This window comes from Convolutriloba macropyga, chromosome 1 (genome assembly GCF_964194025.1).
Source record: "Convolutriloba macropyga chromosome 1, txConMacr16.3, whole genome shotgun sequence".
Classification (NCBI taxonomy): domain Eukaryota; kingdom Metazoa; phylum Xenacoelomorpha; order Acoela; family Convolutidae; genus Convolutriloba; species Convolutriloba macropyga.
Window position 1 is genome coordinate 51,347,230 of NC_134468.1, and position 23,610 is coordinate 51,370,839.

General features: G+C 31.2%; 1 protein-coding gene across 1 annotated transcript in view; it reads right to left on the bottom strand.

Moving 5' to 3' along the window:
* LOC142340229 (uncharacterized) overlaps positions 1-23,610 on the bottom strand; it is a 105,807-nt gene that overhangs the window by 32,747 nt on the left and 49,450 nt on the right. The window lies entirely within an intron of this gene.

Consider the following 23,610-nt stretch of genomic DNA (forward strand, 5'->3'; position numbering starts at 1 on the left):
GAAAATGTGACAGTTAAAAAAATCTCTAAAACTTAACAAATTGTTTAGCATCGAATGCTGGATCTATTTTTCGTATACATGCAACAAAAGTAAATGCCTAAATGCCAACAAGCACTTGTTTTGATATCAGAAAGGACGATTGGTTGATTTAATGCAGAAAAAACGGATCTTTTCCGTTTGTGCCCCCCAGTAGTAGATAAAACAGGGCTTCCAGCCACCAGCCCAATTTGGCCTATTCCCCCTCACAAATTCCGGGGAATAGACCAAATCGTCCTGCTAACTGGAAGCCCTGTTTTATCCACTACTATAAGCAAAACTAAAAACAAAATTAAAGTAAAAAAATAAGTCATAATCCGCAATACACACATACTACCTACTCTCCACATATACCACATTCACTTTCTACTCAAATAAAGCGCTTCCTTATGTGCTTTATGTGATCTATGTGCATTATTTAATATTTTCTAAAATTTTATATCATATATTATATCACATTATATTATATTATATTACATTATATTATATTATACATTTTATAATAATGCTAGTGCTAAATGATAATTAAAAAAATATGGCAATCTGTTCTTCTAATAAATTATCTATATCTATACCCTTAGCTTTTAATTTAGAGAGTAAGATAAGATTTTTAATATTCGGATTCATTAGACTTATGGGTCTTCGACCATGCTTCACCATCTATTGAATCAGACTTATCTATTGTAGTAGACTTATGGGTCTTCGACCCTTCTTCGCCATCTATTATATTGGACTTATGGTTCTTCGACCATGCTTCTCCATCTATTATATTAGACTTGTATATTATATTAGACTTATGGGTCTTCGATCATGCTGGGGAACCAGGGCCGGAGGCCCCTTCTCCTTCTATTGTATTAGATTTAATGAATTCATTAACAGGTTTTATTTTAGTAGACTCTAATTCTTTAGTTGAATGAACACCTCTGGGAAAAACTATTTCTTTATGAGCTTTTTTTATATGACCCTTTATCCCACTAAAACTAAATATAAAAGAACAATATTCACACCTCACCTTTGTTGCATTACATTCTTTACATATTGCCTTCTTTTTTTAATAAAAACATGTTATTTGTTTTATAACTCAACATCTATTACGAGTTTCATTTGTTATATCAAATGTGATATTAGTAATAGTAAATCTAGAAGTGGGGTTAGAGTTAGAAGTAGAACTAGGGATTGAACTAGAGTTAGAAGTAGGGTTAGAGTTAGAAGTAGAGATAGAGTTAGAAGTAAGGTTAGAGTTAGAAGTGGGGCTAGAGTTAGAAATAAAGTTAGAGTTAGAAGCAAAGCCAGAGTTAGAAGTAAAGTTAGAGTTAGAGCTAGAAGCAAAACTAGAGTTAGAGTTAGAAGTAAAGTTAGAATCTTATATCTAGTCAGAATTACAATTATATTATCTTACAGTTTCAATTGATTAATTATTTATTTATAAACTCTAATATCTAGTCAGAATTACAATTATATTATCTTACAGTTTTACATTTTTAGTATAGCCATAGACTTAGTCAGAGACTTGGTCATAGACTTAGTCATAGACTTGGTCATAGACTTGGTCATAGACTTGGTCATAGACTTGGTCATAGACTTAGTCATAGACTTAGTCATAGACTTGGTCATAGACTTATTCATAGACTTAGTCATATTAATTGTTTATTTATTTATTTACTTATTCATAGTTTTATATTTAATTATTTAATCATAGTTCTAATTATTTATTTATAGTTATAATTATTTAAAATCATAATATCTTATGATGTCCTATAATTTCAATTAAATCTTTAGTATAATCATTAGAGAAGGCAAACTTGGCCAGAGTTTCCATTCCCAACTTATTAGGTGTATTATATTTAAATCTTTTATCTAAAATCTTTTCTTTATCCAATTCAGCTTTATCTTCAACAAAATTTATAATCTCATCTTTAAATTTTTGATTATTTTTATATAGTTCATTTAAATCTTTTCTCCCCTTATTGCTTAAAGCTTCAGTCTCAATATATTCTTCTTGTATATCCCATGGTAAGGGTGAAGCTCTAATATATTCCCTATCCTCTTCAAATTGCTTTTCATAGTCGAAGTCTCTTCTTCCCCCAAGCAGAGTTGAAGAATGACCCCGTTCTATTTATAAAATGTCTTGTTTGTGTTGCCACCCGTGCTGCAGTTTTTACTGTTGGGTCAGGTTTCATATAACTATATATAGCTAAGAGTAAACTTCTACCCCATGCTATCCAACCCAAATACTTTGTCCCTTTTGCAGAAACCTTCTCTTGAGTTAGAACATCATTCTGAATCTTAATACCTGTTGAAGTAAGAAGTTTATTAACGTAGAATATATAGTTATCTTTATTAATAGTATTTCTATTTGTAGCATTATTCATTAGTGGTTTAATATAATCTATAAGTTTATCTATCTCATCATTATCTGGTTCATCTTTAAAACTAAGGGCCTTAAGGTTCATGAAACAAATTCTTGAGTCATATATAGTTGTTATTTTTATCAAAAATAATAAAATCATCAACTTTAACATTATACTTAATCAAACAATAACGAAGTGCTTCAGCTGTTTTATCCATACAATTATAAAAGCTTCTATTTAATTCAATAATTGTGCCATGGAAGTCATGCTTACATTTATATATTTCATTAAAATTTTTAAACAGATCAGCTCCATTATAAGTTGTTATATAAATAGTATCACAACTCATTCTTGCCGTATTAGCTATTTGAACCGGTTTATGTCCAATTACAATCATTTGAATATCATCATGTCTCCCACCAGCAAATTATTCAGCTATATCATCTTTTAACTTATTGCCCATATCATCAATAACTCTTACACAATTTTCAAAATAGTCTATTTATTGATGTAATCATATCTATACCACACATATTAAATCCGTCATAGGGCATTCCAGTTTCTGGATTTATCAACTCCTTCTCATCTTTACACACTACGATTATTTTCTTTTTATGTTCTTCCTCGTACTGTTGATACAAATTTAAGTATTGTTTAACAAAATAAGTCTTGCCTTTGTTACTAGCACCATAAACAATAGTATGCAATGGTGACTTTTCAGAGTCAAATCTAACTAAACTTTTATTTATAAACCATTCAAAGCTTTCTTCGCGTTTGGTATAATTACTTGGCAAATCATCATATATTAGATAACAAACTACTCCTATTAACACGAGTACAAATAGTACTCCTATTAACACGAGGGCCTGCCGCCATTTTTTTATATGAAATAAAGACTTAAAATTAGACTTAGACTTATAATTAGACTTATAATTAGACTTATAATTAGACTTAGACTTAGACATAGTCATAGACTTATAATTAGTCTTATAGACTTAGACTTATAATTAAACAATAATAATTATTATATAGAAATGCTTACCCAAACTTTTGAAGAATTTATTATTAGATTTAGCATTGATAATAAACCCATGAGTAATATGAAAATAGGAGATATCGGAAAAGATATAAGTATAACTCCGATTGAGATAGTAACGAGAGATCAGACTCCAGACAACATTAATGAGAATAACTTAAATATTATAGTAAATCTACACCCGTCTGATGGTACTCATTGGGTTCTAGTTATAAGAAGAGATGGTGAACAGATACATTACTTTGACAGTTTCGGTGTTAAGACTCCTCCTTTATTCTTAAAAGAATATGTTGATCTAGGCTCAGATGAAAGAATACAAGAATATGATGAATCTTATTGTGGGGCTTACTGTTTATACATGATCTATCTTATTGATAATTGTTATAGATTAAAGAGTGCTTTGATTACTCTACTTAATCAAGTTAAATCCCCTGAAGCATATAATAACTGTTTAGGTTGTAAAGTTAAAGGTAAACTTGTTGTTGAAGATGGTGTCAATGTCAATGACAATGTTAATGATAATGTTAATGATAAGGTTAATGATAATGTTAATCATAATATCAATGGCAATGACAATGACAATGCCACTGACAATGTCAGTGACAAAGGCTATGCTAATGACAAATGTTAATGTCAAGGTTAATGGTAAACAAGAATCTCCCTTATCAGATGATGATGACACAGTGTGGTCGAAGGCTCGTGAAAGCAAACAAAGAGATAAACCTTGTTCACAATGTGGTTCTGGATGTGGAAGGACCTCCGGTCTTGGTGGTGTAACAGGGCCAGGGGCCCCTTCCCTAAAGGTATCGAGGCTTGGTACACCAGTAAATAGTAAAGGGGCTTCCACCTCTGCTCCCTCATCTAATTTATTGATCGATGTTAATGGAAGTCTACAATCATGGATAACTGATACGAATATAACAGTCTAAGCCTTCTTCCCAGAAAACCTCAGATGTATAATATCTGGTCCTAGTGAAGGTGATAAGACAGTCTTATTAAAGAATCTATTTATACCCGGCATACAATTTGATAGGTTATATATCATTGGTCCTCCTGGTAAACAATATAATGATTTAGATTAAAGATATTGTGTTTATTAAGGATATAAAAGAATTATCCCACCCCGATAAACTACCAAAAGATCTAAAGAAACTCATGATATTTGATGATGTTATAGCTAAGGAACCAATTATGAAAGCATACTTTTGTAGAGCTAGACATGAAAATTGTGATATGATATATCTTAAACGAAATATATTCTCGGCAGATAGACCGAATGCTAGACAGAATTGTAATCTATTTATTTTCTTTGACCAAACAGGCAAAGCCGTCACTGCTACATATTATGATCACTTTACTCGATCTCAACTTTGTTATAATTTTTTAGTAATTATAAGGTCCAGGCCTTATAATTACATTGTCATTGATAAATCTAAAAAAAGATATGATTGTGGTAAACTAAGAATTAATTGGGATTGGAGACTTCTTATACTTTAATAAAATTTATGACTAAGTATAAGTCTAAGTCTAAGTATAAATCTAAGTCTAAGTATAAGTCTAAGTATAGGTCTAAGTATAGGTCTAAGTTTAGGTCTCAGTATAAGTATAAGTCTAAGTCTATAAGTCTAAGTCTATAAGTCTAAGTCTATAAGTCTAAGTATAAGTATAAGTTTAAAACTAAATCAGATGTAAAGGAAAACTCAACACATCACCATTGAAATTAATTGGTTTTCCATGCTAATCTTTTAAATGAAATTCAATATATTCTATTCTATCCTTTGTTACATTTCGATATAAGATATTAGTTGGTATAATATTTATCAAGTAACCTGGTGGTTCCGTTAGAGTAAAAGTATATAGTATTCTGTGTTATTACCATTATCTTTAACACCAGATATAACATTACCGTGAATGTTAATAGCACTAAATCCCAAAATATCAATAATCTTTTGAGATGTATATTTACCTTGTTCGTATACTATTTTTCTAAAGCCCAGTAATGGGGCTATTGAATTTTCTATGTCAAAGTTAATTGCACCTTGTTTTATTTCCATTAAACATTTAATTGCATTCTTATCGGGTTCTATGAAAACGTTACCATTAGTTTCCTCTTTAATTAATTCTGCTATTTCGATTAATTCATATGCACCTGGTATAACAGCTACAAAACGGGTATCTGTCCAATTTTCACCTTGGGTATCATATAAGAACTGATTATTCCTTCTATTCACATTAAACACTGAGTTATAAACAGATAATCTAATTAAACCTAATTTTGAAGAATTAAGTAAAGGTTCATTAAAGTTTAACTTTTCTGTTGACTTTATCATTCTAAAGTAAAGTGAATATTCCTCTTTAGTTTTAGTTAGAGCTTCATGTATCTTTTGTAGATCCCATAAGATTAAATTGTCAGTCATTTTTTATATTCAAATAATACTAATTATAGTTATAGTTATAATTATATTTATAGTTAGAGTTATGGTTATAATTATACTTTTCTGTGAACGGACTTCGTCCGTGGCATGCCAAGAAGATTCTCTGATAGTTATAGTTATCATCGAAGCAGGTTCCCTGATAATTAAATTGTTTCCTTATAAAAATGGACTTTAATTTGGATACAACTTATGGATATAATAATGATATACACAAAAGTAAGATTATAATATAATTCAAAAAATCTAGCAACAATGAAAACGGTTAATACTAACATTAATATCATTCTCAATAGAGAAGAGAACCATTTGAATATACATGATTCATATCTAGAGATAGAGTGTGTTGTATCAGATCAAGCTGGTGGCGTCTTTGCTAATAATACCAATATCATATTAGTCAATTCCAGTATGATGGCATTGTTTAGTTCATTTAAGCTTGAAACTAGTGGTGGAAGGACAATTGAATATATAGATAATTGTCATCCTAATCTATTAATGTATAAGTTATTAACTAGTACTGGTAATGTATATGAGAGTGGTTTTGTTAGAGATCAGGACATAAGATATAGCCAACTCGAAGGAGATCATCTAGATGCTGAACATGGACATATGTATATGATGATTTAGATGTGTGATCTATTTGGTTTTGTAAATGATTTAGAAAAGATTATATATGGACTAGGATTTAAACTACTATTAAAGTAATAATAACGATAGAGCTCTATATAGAGTTGGTGCTGGTGCTCATGCAGTAGCTAATGATGGTAATATAAAAATTAGAGATATATCATGGTGTGTGCCTAGTATTGATCCTAGTAATGATAATAGAATTATTGTACAGAAAGGATTAAAAAGAATAATATTGACTTCAGTTATTATGAAAGGAAAACATTTTACAAGAATGTACCCAATGCTAATAACTTCTTATTTGATCTTGGTATGGAAAGACCCCAATACATAATAATTGGTTACGAAAATAATAATGTTAATAAACAAACTCATGATGCAAGTATATTTGATATAATGAAGGTTACTGAATGTTATTGTAAGATTGGTAGTGAGTTTTATCCCGAAGCTAGAATGAATATTAATTATGGCACTAATAATGAGGCTTCTAAAGAGATTGTTAATTTCAACAAAGATTATAAAGGATTACCTCATAATATTAAACCATATATAAATAATAGAACATTTAAAAGTAGTTATAGAATATATGTATTTGATAATAGATATCAAAATCATCATATTGGTCCACAACCAATACAACTTAATTTTAAATTTAGAGCTGCAGTTGCAGATGTTATATGTTATGCATTGAAGGTTATTAGTGTGAATAGTGATGGTAACAAGATGGTTGATAAAATCTTGTAGTTAAAGTATACTTATATCTAATAGTATAGTTAAAGTATACTTATATCTAATAGTATAGTTATAGTTTCTTAGTTATAGCTATATACTTATACTTATACATAGCCATAGTAATATAAATAGCCATGGTGAAACATGAGCTCAGCCCTATAGCCATATACTTATCTTAATCAAACTATTTCCTACTAGTCTTAATAAAAACCCTCAGCAAAAAAAATATCCAGTTTCTTTTTATTCTCTAGAGAAAAACCCTTAGCTTCAAGCTTAGTGTTAGGCGTTGGTTTAGTCTTAACTTTAGGCTTAGGTTTATCTTTAGGTTTAGTCGTAGGCTTTAAAAAAGAACAGGCCCAACAAAAGGATTAAACATTTCAACTTCCATTATTTTTATAAAAATGAGTAACTTTAAGTTCAAAACTAATTCTTATTGTTTTGTGGTAGACATTATAGTGGTACTAATAATATAAGAGGGGTTGTCACAGCTAAAGGAACTAAGATGTTAGAGGGTAATTGTACTAAATGTAAAAGGAATAAATCAATGACTGTCAGTGATGCAACAATAGAAGCAGAAGGATTGAAGGATATCTTTAAAAGTGTTGGTAGAGCAACAGTTAACATTGGAAAGAAAGTTGGTAATAACCCAGTAAGAGCATTAGAAATAGCAAGTAAAATAGGAAGTGCAGCTGCAACTAGAAACCCGAGATCTGCTTTATCAGCTACACCTGATTTAATTAAATTTGCAACTACTGGTGAAGGTAAAAAAGTAGTACAGAAAGGTAAAGGGTTATATTTAGGTACAAAGAAAAGATAATTAATCATATTAGAGTTAAAAAATATATTTGTCTATCAGGAACTGCTTCGCAGATGACTATGACTATGACTATAAGTATAAATCTATTACTATGACGATGACTATAAGTGTAAGTCTATGACTAGATATATCAAATGGTAAATATTAATAGTAATATTATTATTACTAAATATATTATTAAAACTAAGCACTAATAACTTCAGAACTTCAGTTCAAAAAAATACTCAATTTACTTTTCTTGTTCTTCTTTTATTCTTCATATACCTAGACTAATTCATTCTATTTGTCATTATCTATTTTATTATCATTCATTGATTTAGTATATATTTTATTAAACTTATCACTAAACTGTTTATTTAAAAGATACATTTGTGAATAATTTATAATTTTATTTCTTATCTTAGTATTAATTGTTTTTGATAATGAACCACAAACAGTTGCTGCAGCAAAAGCTGTAGGTATAGAATAAGGCAATTCTATTCCTGTTAATGCAACTGATGTTGATGTCGCAGTTGTTGCTATTGATGATAATAATATTTCTGTTATCTCAGCAATGTTAATGTAATTCTTATTATAGCTATTAGTTTCAGTTTCATAAAAGTTTCTAATATCTTTTATAATGTTAATATTATTAAGTTTATTATTAGCTAGGATTTTATCGTTTATGTATTGTTCATTAACGGTTGTCAAGTTTGGGTAAAGTAATTTCTCACTCGGTGCTGATGATTGACTTATTTTCAGTAGTAAAATAACTATCAATATCTTTCATTATGTCTTCTTTATTAAAATCGTAATGCATCTCAAGACTTGCTTGTTCTTTATTGTACACCTGCTTACTTTCTAATAATATAGCTATTATATATTGTACTATTGTCTTTTTATTCTTTATAAGGGCTTCATCTATAAAAGAATTAGTCTCTTTATTAACTTCTTTAAATCCCCTTGGACCAGTAGTGAACATATCATCTAGGTGAATGTTAGTAATATTCTGATTAAACTTATTATCAAATTCTTGTTTTAATTGTTTATACTTAGACATAGTGTCAGAGGCAACCTTATTACAAAAGTTAACAGTATTTGTAACTTCATTTGCTGATTTAATAATCTCATCAATTAGTTCATCATTAACAGGTGTTTTATTTAGTTGTAATGTTTTAGTTGTAACTTTATCAAAGTCACCCTTTAGTTCAGTTATATTTTTACTTAAAATATTGATTTTATTAGAAGAGGATAATAAGTTATTGTCACAATACTCTTTATTAACAACATCTTTTTCATCTATGGGAGGGTGTACATTTGTAATTTTATAGATATCCTTCATGTCAATGTTATCATTATCTTCCAGGAATAAATCACGAGCCTTTCTTAGTGTTAAGTTGTTTGTTGAAGTTGATCCGAGAAGCGGGTTCCCCAATTGCTGTTTAGCTTGATTGAATCCATTTCTTGTCATCTTTGTATTTGTTTACAGAAAGAAACTATCTGCGAAGCAGGTTCCCTGATCTGCTACGCAGTAACTATGTTGATCTACTTTGTAGCTGACCGGAGGTCGATATTTAAAGATTATTAACCAAAACCTTATTATTAGATTCAAAATCAAACTCAGACTTTAACAGTTCCTGTCCATAATATTTACCTTCTATTATCTCACCATTAAAATCTTCTATTCTTTAAGTTGGTGGTTCGGTTCTTAGACCTTCATTAACTTTAAATAATTCTCTATTCCAGTTAGAAGTGTATCCTTTAGGGAAAATGTTACGTTTGTTTGCATTCCTAACATAATCACCAACCTTAAATTTGGGTATTGCTTTGGTAGATTGAACATAGTATTTAAATTTATCAGGATTATTAGAAGCATCAACGGGTGTCATATCAATTGTTGATTGAATGTTATTGTTATAGGTTATTACTGCATCATTTAATATATTTACCAAATTACCATCACCATTAATGAACATTGGTTTGATAATTATGTGTAATAGCGTTCTATTAAATATCTCTATGAATAGAGCCTTTAAATCACTATAAGTAGAATATAGTTCGATCAAGGAACCGTCTTTGCCGGTTTCATATTCCTAAGTAAACATTCGAAAGTTTTATTGTAAAACTCACTACCTCTATCTACCCATAACTTTTCTGTTTTTCTACTTTCAGAGCCACCCTGTGGTCCATCACCTATGACTATTTTAAAACCATTAGTTATAGATAAACCAGATTTATTCTTCAATGGAATAGCCCATGCATATTTTGTGAATATATCAATACCTGTTAAAATAAACTTACAATTATTATTGTATTTACTTAAAGACTTATCAATTAAATCGGCTGACCATGTTTTATCTTTATAAAATGGTATTATTCTTTCTCTTCTAAACTTTGTGATTTGGGGACTAAATACTTCTTTAGCTAGTAGTTGTTGTTTAGTTTTAATTGTGTCTTGCTGCTTTTCCACCATTATTTATTTACCATAAATAAAAACAAAATTGTCAAGTTGTTCTTGATTAACAATATTCATAGGTAATAGTTGTTTAGATATATTCAACATTTCATCATATAATCCATCATGACCAGCTTTTGTTTCTAGTACAAGTAGTTCTAATCTTTCTTTTAAACTATTGGGGTCAATGACAATGCCAATCAGGGAACCTTGGGGTACCAAGAGCGGAGCCCCTTCGCAGATGTCAATGCTATTTAAACCCCTACCAAATACTATCTTTTCCCAATATTATACTTTTTATTGTTCTATATCTACTGCTTTTCTTATCACCTTTTCCTATATCATATCCATTATCAAATAAAAACCTTTTAATTTTGTTTTCATCTTCATCGATATCACAATGTGTTACATTTGGGTTAGTGAGAAAGTTAATAAATCCTTCTGAGAATTCATAAATATTATCATTAACTAAAAATGCACCCTGCTCCAGAGTTGTATCACCTTTATTCATTTTATATCTAGTAGGTAAACCTTCGAGATTCAATTTTAATTGATGATTAGTTTGAGCCCCCATTAAATGAAGAAATTTGGTTGTGTTTGTATCAACATAAACTGGTGCTATATCTTGAGTTTCCATTGTGGTTTCCTCTAACGTTTCATTAATCTTGGAACAACGATCTCGGAACCAGCTTCCTGGATCTGCGAAGCAGCTTCATTAATAACTTTAGTTTGTTTATCTAACTGTTGATATTGCCAATCTATTACTCTTAATGTTTGTTCACCCAATGCTAGATTCTGTTCATTATAGGCACGCCATGTTTCACCATGGGTATTTAAAGTTTTAGTTAGAGGATCAAATAACTCTTCTACTTCACCATAATATTCTTGTTGTTTTAATTTATCTTCTTATCTATTTCTGTTTTGTTTTTCTAGACTGTTTAATTCTATAAGTTTATCTACCTTAGTCATTTTATATATAAAAAAGAAATAATTATTTTTTAAATAAAAATAATATGTACTATAGGAGAGATAATGATATATAATATACTAACTACTAATTATTTTTGTATTCATATTCATATTTATATTCACAGATCATTATATAATCTAATAGCAGCTCCAATTAACTTTCTATCATCATTAAGGGTTAGTTCTAGAATATTAACTATTAATGATTCTTTACTTGCATCTAACCCTAATATTATCAATAGCTCTATTGGAGTAGTATTAATCTTTTTAAAAAAATCTCATCATGAAGTTAGCTTTTAATCCTAGTTACATAAAATCTTTTATCATCAAATGTCTTTTGACTAATCTTACTCGTTTTTGTTGTCATGTTATCACCCACTTTTTGTATTCCACATTCGTCTACAGTTCTCTGTGAGTTATACATTAATGCAATATAATACTCTTCATGTTTTGCATTGTTACAATTCTTTATTCCTTTCTCTTCAGTTTAATTTGGGTAATATTTAAAGCTATATGTCTGTGGTGACAGGGCTATAAACTCTTCTATTATTCTACTTCTCAATTCATGTTTGAATTTACCTGGAACTTTATTATTAGTTTTGATTGGTTTTTCGAGAATACTTAGGTCCATGTGTTCATTGTCGACATTACCTTCAGTAAAGCTTAATAGGAAACTATCAGTTTCCATATAATGGAGTTGTAGATCTTTGAGAGATGGTTGAAGAATATTACAGAACAAATCATACATGTGCAATTTACTTAATTCTATAGTAACACCTACATATACTGGAGAATCATATTCTGTATTTTTCTTTATATATTCAACTTGTCTATAATCCTTATATCTAGTTATATTCTTAAATGGTGGTTTACTTATATTTTTCATTATCTTTTCTTCGTCATGTAAGAACTCGCTTTGAAGGAAGTGCAGAGGATTCATGCTCATTCTTCCATATAGTGAGTTGTTCATTAATTTCCGTACATCCTTTTCCGCTTGTTTTAGCTGTTGCTCTTTTATTGTTTTGAATAGTCTCTACATATGCAATCTTGTTTAAACTTAATTACTCTATGAATTTTAGTTAATTTTACACCCATCTTAACATAGAATTTTAAGATCCTATAATGAACCATATATTCTGTTTTGTTGTTTTGATCTAAGATTAATTTCTCTGATCTTGCATTGCCCGTCCCTCTTTTTATATAGCCCAACTCATTATCATTTATCTTTCTTTTATTGGGCATTAATGCTAATTGCTGTTCTTTCTTTACAACTCTTAGTATAATTAATATCGCAAACTATATAGTAACCATGATCACTATCATCTGGAGTTTTTAATTTTAATATAACATCTATAGATGTGTCGGTGTACTTGAAGTCCTTATAAAGTAACTTTTGCATCATTGCATAACCGTATAGGATGTTTGCATCTATTTACCATATGGATCTATGGGACTTCGTTCATGTTTCACCATTGTATTGTTAATATTAATAAATCTATCACCTATTTTTCCACATATACCATCTCTCTTTGCTTCAACGAAATCATCTAGCATTTGCTTATCTTTAATGTATCTAATGCAACACCACTTGACAATAACCAACAAACAAAACTATAACTCGTGAGACTAACATAGTGTAGAGGTTTGAGACCGAACTCTTTCATACTTAATTTTACATATTCATTCATTCAGCAGTCTGATATTTACACATCACTCTATAAATACTCTATAGTTAGATCTTTACCAGTTTTATGACTGTTGTCTTTATTGAAGTTATCGACTTCTTTTTGTCTTGGTAAATTATTAGATAGTGGGGATTTGAAGTCTTCTCTATTTAGACTACCTATAGAATTGTCGTAGTCATCTAAACCAAAGTATTCATATGGATATAATGTTTTAGTTTTGCACCCGTATATCTTTGCCATTTGATCTAGAGGCATAGCTAAGAAGTTATAACTATCTAAGAATTTAAGACCACCGATGCTAAACATCTTAGACTTACCAGCAGCTACAGGTATGCTATCTACTTTTCTTTTATCATTATTCTGTTTAAAGAGTTCACTATATAGTAGATTGAAATCATAACCACCACCATTATGGAATTTCATAGGATTGAAGTTTTGTTGTTTGTATCTTAGATTACACATTCTACATGCTGGTCCTCTATATTTACCAGTTTCATGACAATGATCTCTTACTTTATTAATACATGTTTTGCTGCATATATGACAAGTGTTATTGGTTTCATGATACAATTCATCTTCTTTATTAATTATCATTGGTTTGTTTAACTTGAAATTATTCTGTTTCTATTTCTAATAGATCTCTAGCAAATCTTTTGATGCAGTCTAGACAAAGTAGTATTTGAAAATACCTTGCCAGATGTAACCCACACTTTTTGGTATGTGTTGAGCTATTACATATATACAGTCATTAGTTGCGACTTCAACAATTCAACATTCTATATCAGCAGTTATAATATTTTTTATATTCTGACGCTTATGTTCATTTATAAAAGTAATTTTCTTTTTCTTAGGACAAACAATTTCTGGTTTGAAAGAGTTGCAACATATATGATTGTCATATTTAATTTGAGAGTTAAACCAATATGTACATCTATCGCAGTAATAGAATTTGATTCATTTTACTTGGGCGATTAGAGCACAGTGTTCCACTCCAGCATTTTTCCAAACCAATATTCTAACATCTTCTCTATCTTTATCAAAATCATCCACCAATTTGAGCAATTCAACTTTACCATCACCACAAGGTGTGTATATCCAAATATTAATATTACATAATTTTTGTATTCCTAATATATAGCCGAAGTCATCTCCATGTTGTTGTCTTGGTACAATTAGTTTATTTTCATATTTACTTTCACGTGTTGCGTGGTCCATGGCGGGATGTAGCCAAGCAGTAATAGTTAGTTGCAAGCAATTGTATTTGGAATTGCGTATATTTCTATATAACTGCCAATAGATGCTTTGGTGGGTTCAATATTTATCTGAATACTTCTGAATCCGAGAAACTCGAAGTCATAGCCATAACTCTAAAATATTCCTTTTTCAAAATCCAACCATTGTTTGAAGTCACCATCATTATATATTGCATTATTAATAATATAGTCAGCGTTGAAAAACATTTTAGTAGTTTTAACTTCTTCTTTGATTCTCTTCTTGTACTCACACTCGGCTGTGAACTTATAAAAACTTATAAAAACTTTACGAAACTGGTAACAGTTTTTAATTTCTTCTAAACAGTTATTAAAAGCTTCATCTATATTTTCAATGTAATTTCCGACTTTATCAGTAATTTAAAATTCTTTCATGTTCTGGCTAGAGTTTATATCAAAGTATTCTGTGTTTTCTAGATACTTGCGATTATGACTATGAGTGAGTAGTTAGGGCTATTTCTAAATTCTTCATTGCATTCTTCACATCTAAACTTAATTCTAGAGTAGATATTATCTTTAGGTTTAGCTTCAGCTTTAGTATTACAGTTAGTTTCAGTTTTAGTTTCAGTTTGGGGGACTAAGGGTGGGTTCCCTTTAGTTTCAGCTTCATCAAGATTCATAATCATATTCCTGGTTCTTTTCTTGTGACCACTTGATAAAGTATGTTTAAGAAAATCCTTCATTGAATTGAAAGTTAAATTGCAGACGACGCATTCGTTACTTCGCTTGACATCCATTTCTTTGGGGGAAAATGAATTTTCAAATTAAGAAAAATGCTTCCAAAGTGTCTTAACTGTCGGAATAAAAAGTGGAAAGACTGTTGCTATAAATGTAGAGAACAACCTTATGAATGTTTCATATGTAATGGTATCATTAAGGAGAGAGATAGAAATAGCCATATAAGTATGCATTATGAAGAATTATATCTATATTTAACTTGTAGTATGTTTAAGGTCAATAAACATATATCCTATTTTAGGTTTAAGACTAATAAGTGTAGATTGTGTGTTTATTTGCAAAGGTATAGGTTTGGGAGTACTAAGGACAGATTTAATGAATATTTTAAGATACATAGTATCAGTGAAGCAGGTCCCCTTTGATTTAGATCTATTGTATTTTTGGACAAGTTAGCGGCTTATAAGGCTTAATTTTGATTTTGGAAAAAAATATATAATCTTAGCTTTAGTAAATATATCTTCAGTTTTTTTCTCCCCGAATCTGGCAAATGATTAATGAGAAATTTCCAAGTTTGTCATACTATCACCAACAGCTGTGACTATTGCACTGAAGTCCTAGAATTTCTATTTGAAGTCTTATTAGGAAAAGACGAAATTCATTACTAAATTACATCAGATTCTTTACAATTGGTTGGGATTCAATCCGTTGTTTGTTCAGAATATTTGACAAAATTTTCGCATTGAAATAGTCAGTTGCTCTTGCTGGCTTCAGTGAAGCCTAAGCCCAGGTCGATATTGGAGTTATTGAATCCAATAGAGAGACTTCCCAATGTTAAAGTTAGAAAAAATATTATTGCTATTAGTTTTTCAATCTTGTAAAACCACCTGTTTAACAACTGCTAATTGTGGCGGGTTGAAACTTTGCAGATTTATAGCCAAGTTATATGACTACAATTTTTAGGAACGGGAATTTCTAAATTCGGTTTATAAATTGAGTTACTAACTAAGTTGGAGCAAAAAAAGTTTTATTCAGTAGAGGGATGTTAGTATTATCAATATTTATTGTATCAGTAGTAAGGATATCAATATTAAACTATCAGTAGTAAGGATATCAATTTTCATGTATTAGTAGTAAGGATATCAATATTAATGTATTAGTAGTAAGGATATCATTATCAATATTAAACATATTTCTCAATAACCAATCATTTGTTAATCATTATGAAAATTGTAATTCTGTCAAGCACCTAGACTGTAGCTGGCCATCCTTCTGAACTTCTGCTAAGAATATTGTCAGAAATTTTTTCCATTCCGAATAGTAGTCTGTTGAGACTAAGATCCCTGGATAGTTTTCACATGCTTGAGAGAAGCTTATATAACTCTGGATACTACAGTAGGAAAATCCTTTATCGTTCAGTAGTTGTTTCCAGGGAATATCCTTATTGTTCTCTTGATGATCTTATTTCACTTTCCCCATATGTATCCTCTGTCAGAAATTGTCAGTAGATATAAACGATTCAGCTTTCCCTCCATGTTATTGACTGTGGTGAGATAAGACTCAAATTCACCAACAATGAATGAATTCCTGAGTTTATCACGAAATGATAAATATTCTGGCACATTTACTTCAAACTTGTCAAGTGTTTCCTGATGCTCGTAATTTAGTAGGTCCTTCTTGAACTTGGATAAGAATAACTGGAAGAGTTTTGTTTTTGTTCGTTTTCCAGTCTCACTTTCGTGTTCAGTGGTGTTGTCGGGTATGCATTTGTTCTTCTTACAAAATGTAATCATTTGAGTTGTTAAATTAGTCAACTCGTTTAGATTTTCTGCAGATAAAGAAGTGCTTGTTAAAGCTCCAGTTATTAAAGTCTCGTCAAATGACGAAAATTGTTTAAAATTCTTTGCTAGTTTGTGTAGTGAAGTGAAAGTCATGATGAATAGCCAAAGGGCCGTGGAGAAAAAAGGTCCACTCATGGAGAATTATTCTAGAACATTATTTTTCTAGAATATTCGGACATGATTCTAACTTAAAATTAGTTATCCTTTCCTAAGTAATTACCTGTTTTAAAGTAAAATAATAATTAAATCCTTCTATTAAATTGAATGCTTTGTATAATCTATTAAAAATTAAATAAAAATTTTAATAAATACTCAACTTGCAAGCTAATATTTAAATATGTCTTATTTTCGAAATTTTCACTCGTTTGATATCATTCTGCTAATGGTGATGGTCATTTCTGTTAATGGTGGTGGCCATTTTAGCATGACATGCACTTTTCTTTTTCATCATTTAATGAACTATTTATAGACTGTGCAAAGTGAGCACGTATTGTGTATATAGTGGTGGATATAGTAGTGGATAAAACAGGGCTTCCAGTTAGCAGGACGATTTGGTCTATTCCCCCGAATTCGTGAGGGGGAATAGGCCAAATTGGGCTGGTGGCTGGAAGCCCTGTTTTATCCACTACCCCCCCCCCCCCGTTAGAGCACGTGCATTACATAGTAAATCGGCATGTAAAAATATGGCACGTGCTTCTGGGGGGGGGGGGGGGGTGCAAATAATATGCGCCCACCAAACATGGGGGGCACAAACGGAAAAGATCCGCAAAAACTAATTCAAGTCAGCCTTTATAATCTAATGAAAACTAGTGACGATTATGATATTCCACACTGCACCACGCAAAAAAAAAATCTTAACAAACTCTCTACAATGTCTGCTAATGCCACTTGATGTTATTTATTGACGTAACAGAGAGCTGAACTTTATCTGGCTTTATATCAAAGCCAAATATTTTCCGTTATGCACGCCCAACTTACTGAGCACGTGTCATTACACAGTGAATCATGATAAAAAACAGTCAGTGGGTACAAACAATATGCAGCCAATACGCTGAGAATCACAAACGATAAAGATCCCAAAAGCCGATATTACAATTTCAATCTTTGAGTTTGTTCCTTAAGTACCAGTTTCTCTTTAGCTTCATAAAATCATTCCAATCGGTCTTCCGACAATTGAGTCACTCTTTCACTACTAAATCCGTTGTCTCCATATATTCCTTAAGATATTTTGCCTACCTCGACAAGTAACGTAATTAAAACATTTCATTCAGTAGTCAATAAACAAAGCGAGATTAAAGAGCACCACTGAGGATTTCTGATATCTGATCAGTGCCAAAGTTTTCTTTAATCAACACCTGTTGCGATAATAGCAGTTAAATAAACTGCCAGTGTAAAAAATTTTAATGCCCGATCGACTCTGGAAAAACACTTAGACATTAGACTACGAGTTTATCACACTCTTTTATCGCACTCTATCTTTTATCACCCTCTTTAAGTAAACTGTGGCAATAAAAGAGAGATGATAAACTCGTAGTCTAATGATGGAAACAGTTTGATAAACTTGTAGTCTAAAAAACAAACATGATCGCAACAGTGGTTGATTTAAAATACCACACTGTTGTTATCACCATCGAAGTTATCATAACACCTCTGCCTCGCCTCGGAGTTTGATAACTTCTCGGTGGCGATAACAACCGTGTGGTAATATTGTAATATTCATTATCATATACGCAACTAAAATAAAACCCAAAAGGAACTTGTTCTGACAACGGAAACCACATTTGTTTGATTTACTGCAGATAAATCTTTTATTTAAGTTACTGCAGATAAATCTTTTAAGTCATTCCTTTTTGCCTCTTTTTAACCCAATAGAAAGTATCGCGATGAGAACGATATTCCAAATTGCGAAAATCCCTCTTCATCAATTCTCTACGCTGTCTACTATTGTCAACAAATGTAACTTTTGAAAAAAAAACATTTAGGCTTCATAAATTTTATGCCTGATCGACTCTGGAAAAACATTTAGACATTAGACTACGAGTTTATCACACTCTTTTACAGCACTCTATCTTTTATCACCCTCTTTAAGTAAACTGTGGCAATGAAAGAGAGATGATAAACTCGTAGTCTAATGATGGAAACAGTTTGATAAACTTGTAGTCTAAAAAACAAACATGATCGCAACAGTGTTGATTTAAAAAAATACCACACGGTTGTTATCACCATCGAAGTTGTTATCATAACACCTCTGCCTCGCCTCGGAGTTTGATAACTTCTCGGTGGCGATAACAACCGTGTGGTAATATTGTAATATTCATTATCATATACGCAACTAAAATAAAACCCAAAAGGAACTTGTTCTGACAACGGAAACCACATTTGTTTGATTTACTGCAGATAAATCTTTTAAGTTACTGCAGATAAATCTTTTAAGTCATTCCTTTTTGCCTCTTTTTAACCCAATAGAAAGTATCGCGATGAGAACGATATTCCAAATTGCGAAAATCCCTCTTCATCAATTCTCTACGCTGTCTACTATTGTCAACAAATGTAACTTTTGAAAAAAAAACCATTTAGGCTTCATAAATTTTATGCCTGATCGACTCTGGAAAAACATTTAGACATTAGACTACGAGTTTATCACACTCTTTTACAGCACTCTATCTTTTATCACCCTCTTTAAGTAAACTGTGGCAATGAAAGAGAGATGATAAACTCGTAGTCTAATGATGGAAACAGTTTGATAAACTTGTAGTCTAAAAAACAAACATGATCGCAACAGTGTTGATTTAAAAAAATACCACACGGTTGTTATCACCATCGAAGTTGTTATCATAACACCTCTGCCTCGCCTCGGAGTTTGATAAATTCTCGGTGACGATAACAACCGTGTGGTAATATTGTATAATTCATTATTATATACGCAACTAAAATCAACCCAAAAGGAACTTGTTCTGACAACGGAAACCACATTTGTTTGATTTACTGCAGATAAATCTTTTATTTAAGTTACTGCAGATAAATCTTTTAAGTCATTCCTTTTTGCCTCTTTTTAACCCAATAGAAAGTATCGTGATGAGAACGATATTCCAAATTGCGAAAATTCCTCATCAATTCTCTACGCTGTCTACTATTGTCAACAAATGTAACTTTTGAAAAAAAAACATCTAAGCTTCATAAATTTTATGCCCGATCGACTCTGGAAAAACACTTAGACATTAGACTACGAGTTTATCACACTCTTTTATCGCACTCTATCTTTTATCACCCTCTTTAAGTAAACTGTGGCAATAAAAGAGATGATAAACTCGTAGTCTAATGATGGAAACAGTTTGATAAACTTGTAGTCTAAAAAATTAAACATGATCGCAACAGGTGTTGATTTAAAAAAGTACCACACGGTTGTTATCACCATCGAAGTTATCATAACACCTCTGCCTCGCCTCGGAGTTTGATAAATTCTCGGTGGCGATAACAACCGTGTGGTAATATTGTAATATTCATTATCATATACGCAACTAAAATAAAACCCAAAAGGAACTTGTTCTGACAACGGAAACCACATTTGTTTGATTTACTACAGATAAATCTTTTATTTAAGTTACTGCAGATAAATCTTTTAAGTCATTCCTTTTTGCCTCTTTTTAACCCAATAGAAAGTATCGCGATGAGAACGATATTCCAAATTGCGAAAATCCCTCTTCATCAATTCTCTACGCTGTCTACTATTGTCAACAAATGTAACTTTTGAAAAAAAACATCTAAGCTTCATAAATTTTATGCCCGATCGACTCTGGAAAAACACTTAGACGTTAGACTACGAGTTTATCACACTCTTTTATCGCACTCTATCTTTTATCACCCTCTTTAAGTAAACTGTGGCAATGAAAGAGAGATGATAAACTCGTAGTCTAATGATGGAAACAGTTTGATAAACTTGTAGTCTAAAAAACAAACATGATCGCAACAGTGTTGATTTAAAAAAATACCACACGGTTGTTATCACCATCGAAGTTGTTATCATAACACCTCTGCCTCGCCTCGGAGTTTGATAAATTCTCGGTGGCGATAACAACCGTGTGGTAATATTGTAATATTCATTATCATATACGCAACTAAAATAAAACCCAAAAGGAACTTGTTCTGACAACGGAAACCACATTTGTTTGATTTACTACAGATAAATCTTTTATTTAAGTTACTGCAGATAAATCTTTTAAGTCATTCCTTTTTGCCTCTTTTTAACCCAATAGAAAGTATCGCGATGAGAACGATATTCCAAATTGCGAAAATCCCTCTTCATCAATTCTCTACGCTGTCTACTATTGTCAACAAATGTAACTTTTGAAAAAAAAACATTTAAGCTTCATAAGTTTTAATGCCCGATCGACTCTGAAAAAACACTTAGACATTAGACTACGAGTTTATCACACTCTTTTATCGCACTCTATCTTGTATCACCCTTTTTAAGTAAACTGTGGCAATAAAAGAGAGAGATGATAAACTCGTAGTCTAATGATGGAAACAGTTTGATAAACTTGTAGTCTGAAAAACAAACATGATCGCAACAGTGGTTGATTTAAAAAAATACCACACGGTTGTTATCACCATCGAAGTTATCATAACACCTCTGCCTCGCCTCGGAGTTTGATAAATTCTCGGTGGCGATAACACCCGTGTGGTAATATTGTAATATTCATTATCATATACGCAACTAAAATAAAACCCAAAAGGAACTTGTTCTGACAACGGAAACCACATTTGTTTGATTTACTACAGATAAATCTTTTATTTAAGTTACTGCAGATAAATCTTTTAAGTCATTCCTTTTTGCCTCTTTTTAACCCAATAGAAAGTATCGCGATGAGAACGATATTCCAAATTGCGAAAATCCCTCTTCATCAATTCTCTACGCTGTCTACTATTGTCAACAAATGTAACTTTTGAAAAAAAACATCTAAGCTTCATAAATTTTATGCCCGATCGACTCTGGAAAAACACTTAGACGTTAGACTACGAGTTTATCACACTCTTTTATCGCACTCTATCTTTTATCACCCTCTTTAAGTAAACTTTGGCAATGAAAGAGAGATGATAAACTCGTAGTCTAATGATGGAAACAGTTTGATAAACTTGTAGTCTAAAAAACAAACATGATCGCAACAGTGTTGATTTAAAAAAATACCACACGGTTGTTATCACCATCGAAGTTGTTATCATAACACCTCTGCCTCGCCTCGGAGTTTGATAAATTCTCGGTGGCGATAACAACCGTGTGGTAATATTGTAATATTCATTATCATATACGCAACTAAAATAAAACCCAAAAGGAACTTGTTCTGACAACGGAAACCACATTTGTTTGATTTACTACAGATAAATCTTTTATTCAAGTTACTGCAGATAAATCTTTTAAGTCATTCCTTTTTGCCTCTTTTTAACCCAATAGATAGTATCGCGATGAGAACGATATTCCAAATTGCGAAAATCCCTCTTCATCAATTCTCTACGCTGTCTACTATTGTCAACAAATGTAACTTTTGAAAAAAACATCTAAGCTTCATAAATTTTATGCCCGATCGACTCTGGAAAAACACTTAGACGTTAGACTACGAGTTTATCACACTCTTTTATCGCACTCTATCTTTTATCACCCTCTTTAAGTAAACTGTGGCAATAAAAGAGAGAGATGATAAACTCGTAGTCTAATGATGGAAACAGTTTGATAAACTTGTAGTCTGAAAAACAAACACGATCGCAACAGTGGTTGATTTAAAAAAATACCACACGGTTGTTATCACCATCGAAGTTATCATAACACCTCTGCCTCGCCTCGGAGTTTGATAAATTCTCGGTGGCGATAACAACCGTGTGGTAATATTGTAATATTCATTATCATATACGCAACTAAAATAAAACCCAAAAGGAACTTGTTCTGACAACGGAAACCACATTTGTTTGATTTACTACAGATAAATCCTTTATTTAAGTTACTGCAGATAAATATTTTAAGTCATTCCTTTTTGCCTCTTTTTAACCCAATAGAAAGTATCGCGATGAGAACGATATTCCAAATTGCGAAAATCCCTCTTCATCAATTCTCTACGCTGTCTACTATTGTCAACAAATGTAACTTTTGAAAAAAAACATCTAAGCTTCATAAATTTTATGCCCGATCGACTCTGGAAAAACACTTAGACGTTAGACTACGAGTTTATCACACTCTTTTATCGCACTCTATCTTTTATCACCCTCTTTAAGTAAACTGTGGCAATGAAAGAGAGATGATAAACTCGTAGTCTAATGATGGAAACAGTTTGATAAACTTGTAGTCTAAAAAACAAACATGATCGCAACAGTGTTGATTTAAAAAAATACCACACGGTTGTTATCACCATCGAAGTTGTTATCATAACACCTCTGCCTCGCCTCGGAGTTTGATAAATTCTCGGTGGCGATAACAACCGTGTGGTAATATTGTAATATTCACTATCATATACGCAACTAAAATAAAACCCAAAAGGAACTTGTTCTGACAACGGAAACCACATTTGTTTGATTTACTACAGATAAATCTTTTATTTAAGTTACTGCAGATAAATCTTTTAAGTCATTCCTTTTTGCCTCTTTTTAACCCAATAGAAAGTATCGCGATGAGAACGATATTCCAAATTGCGAAAATCCCTCTTCATCAATTCTCT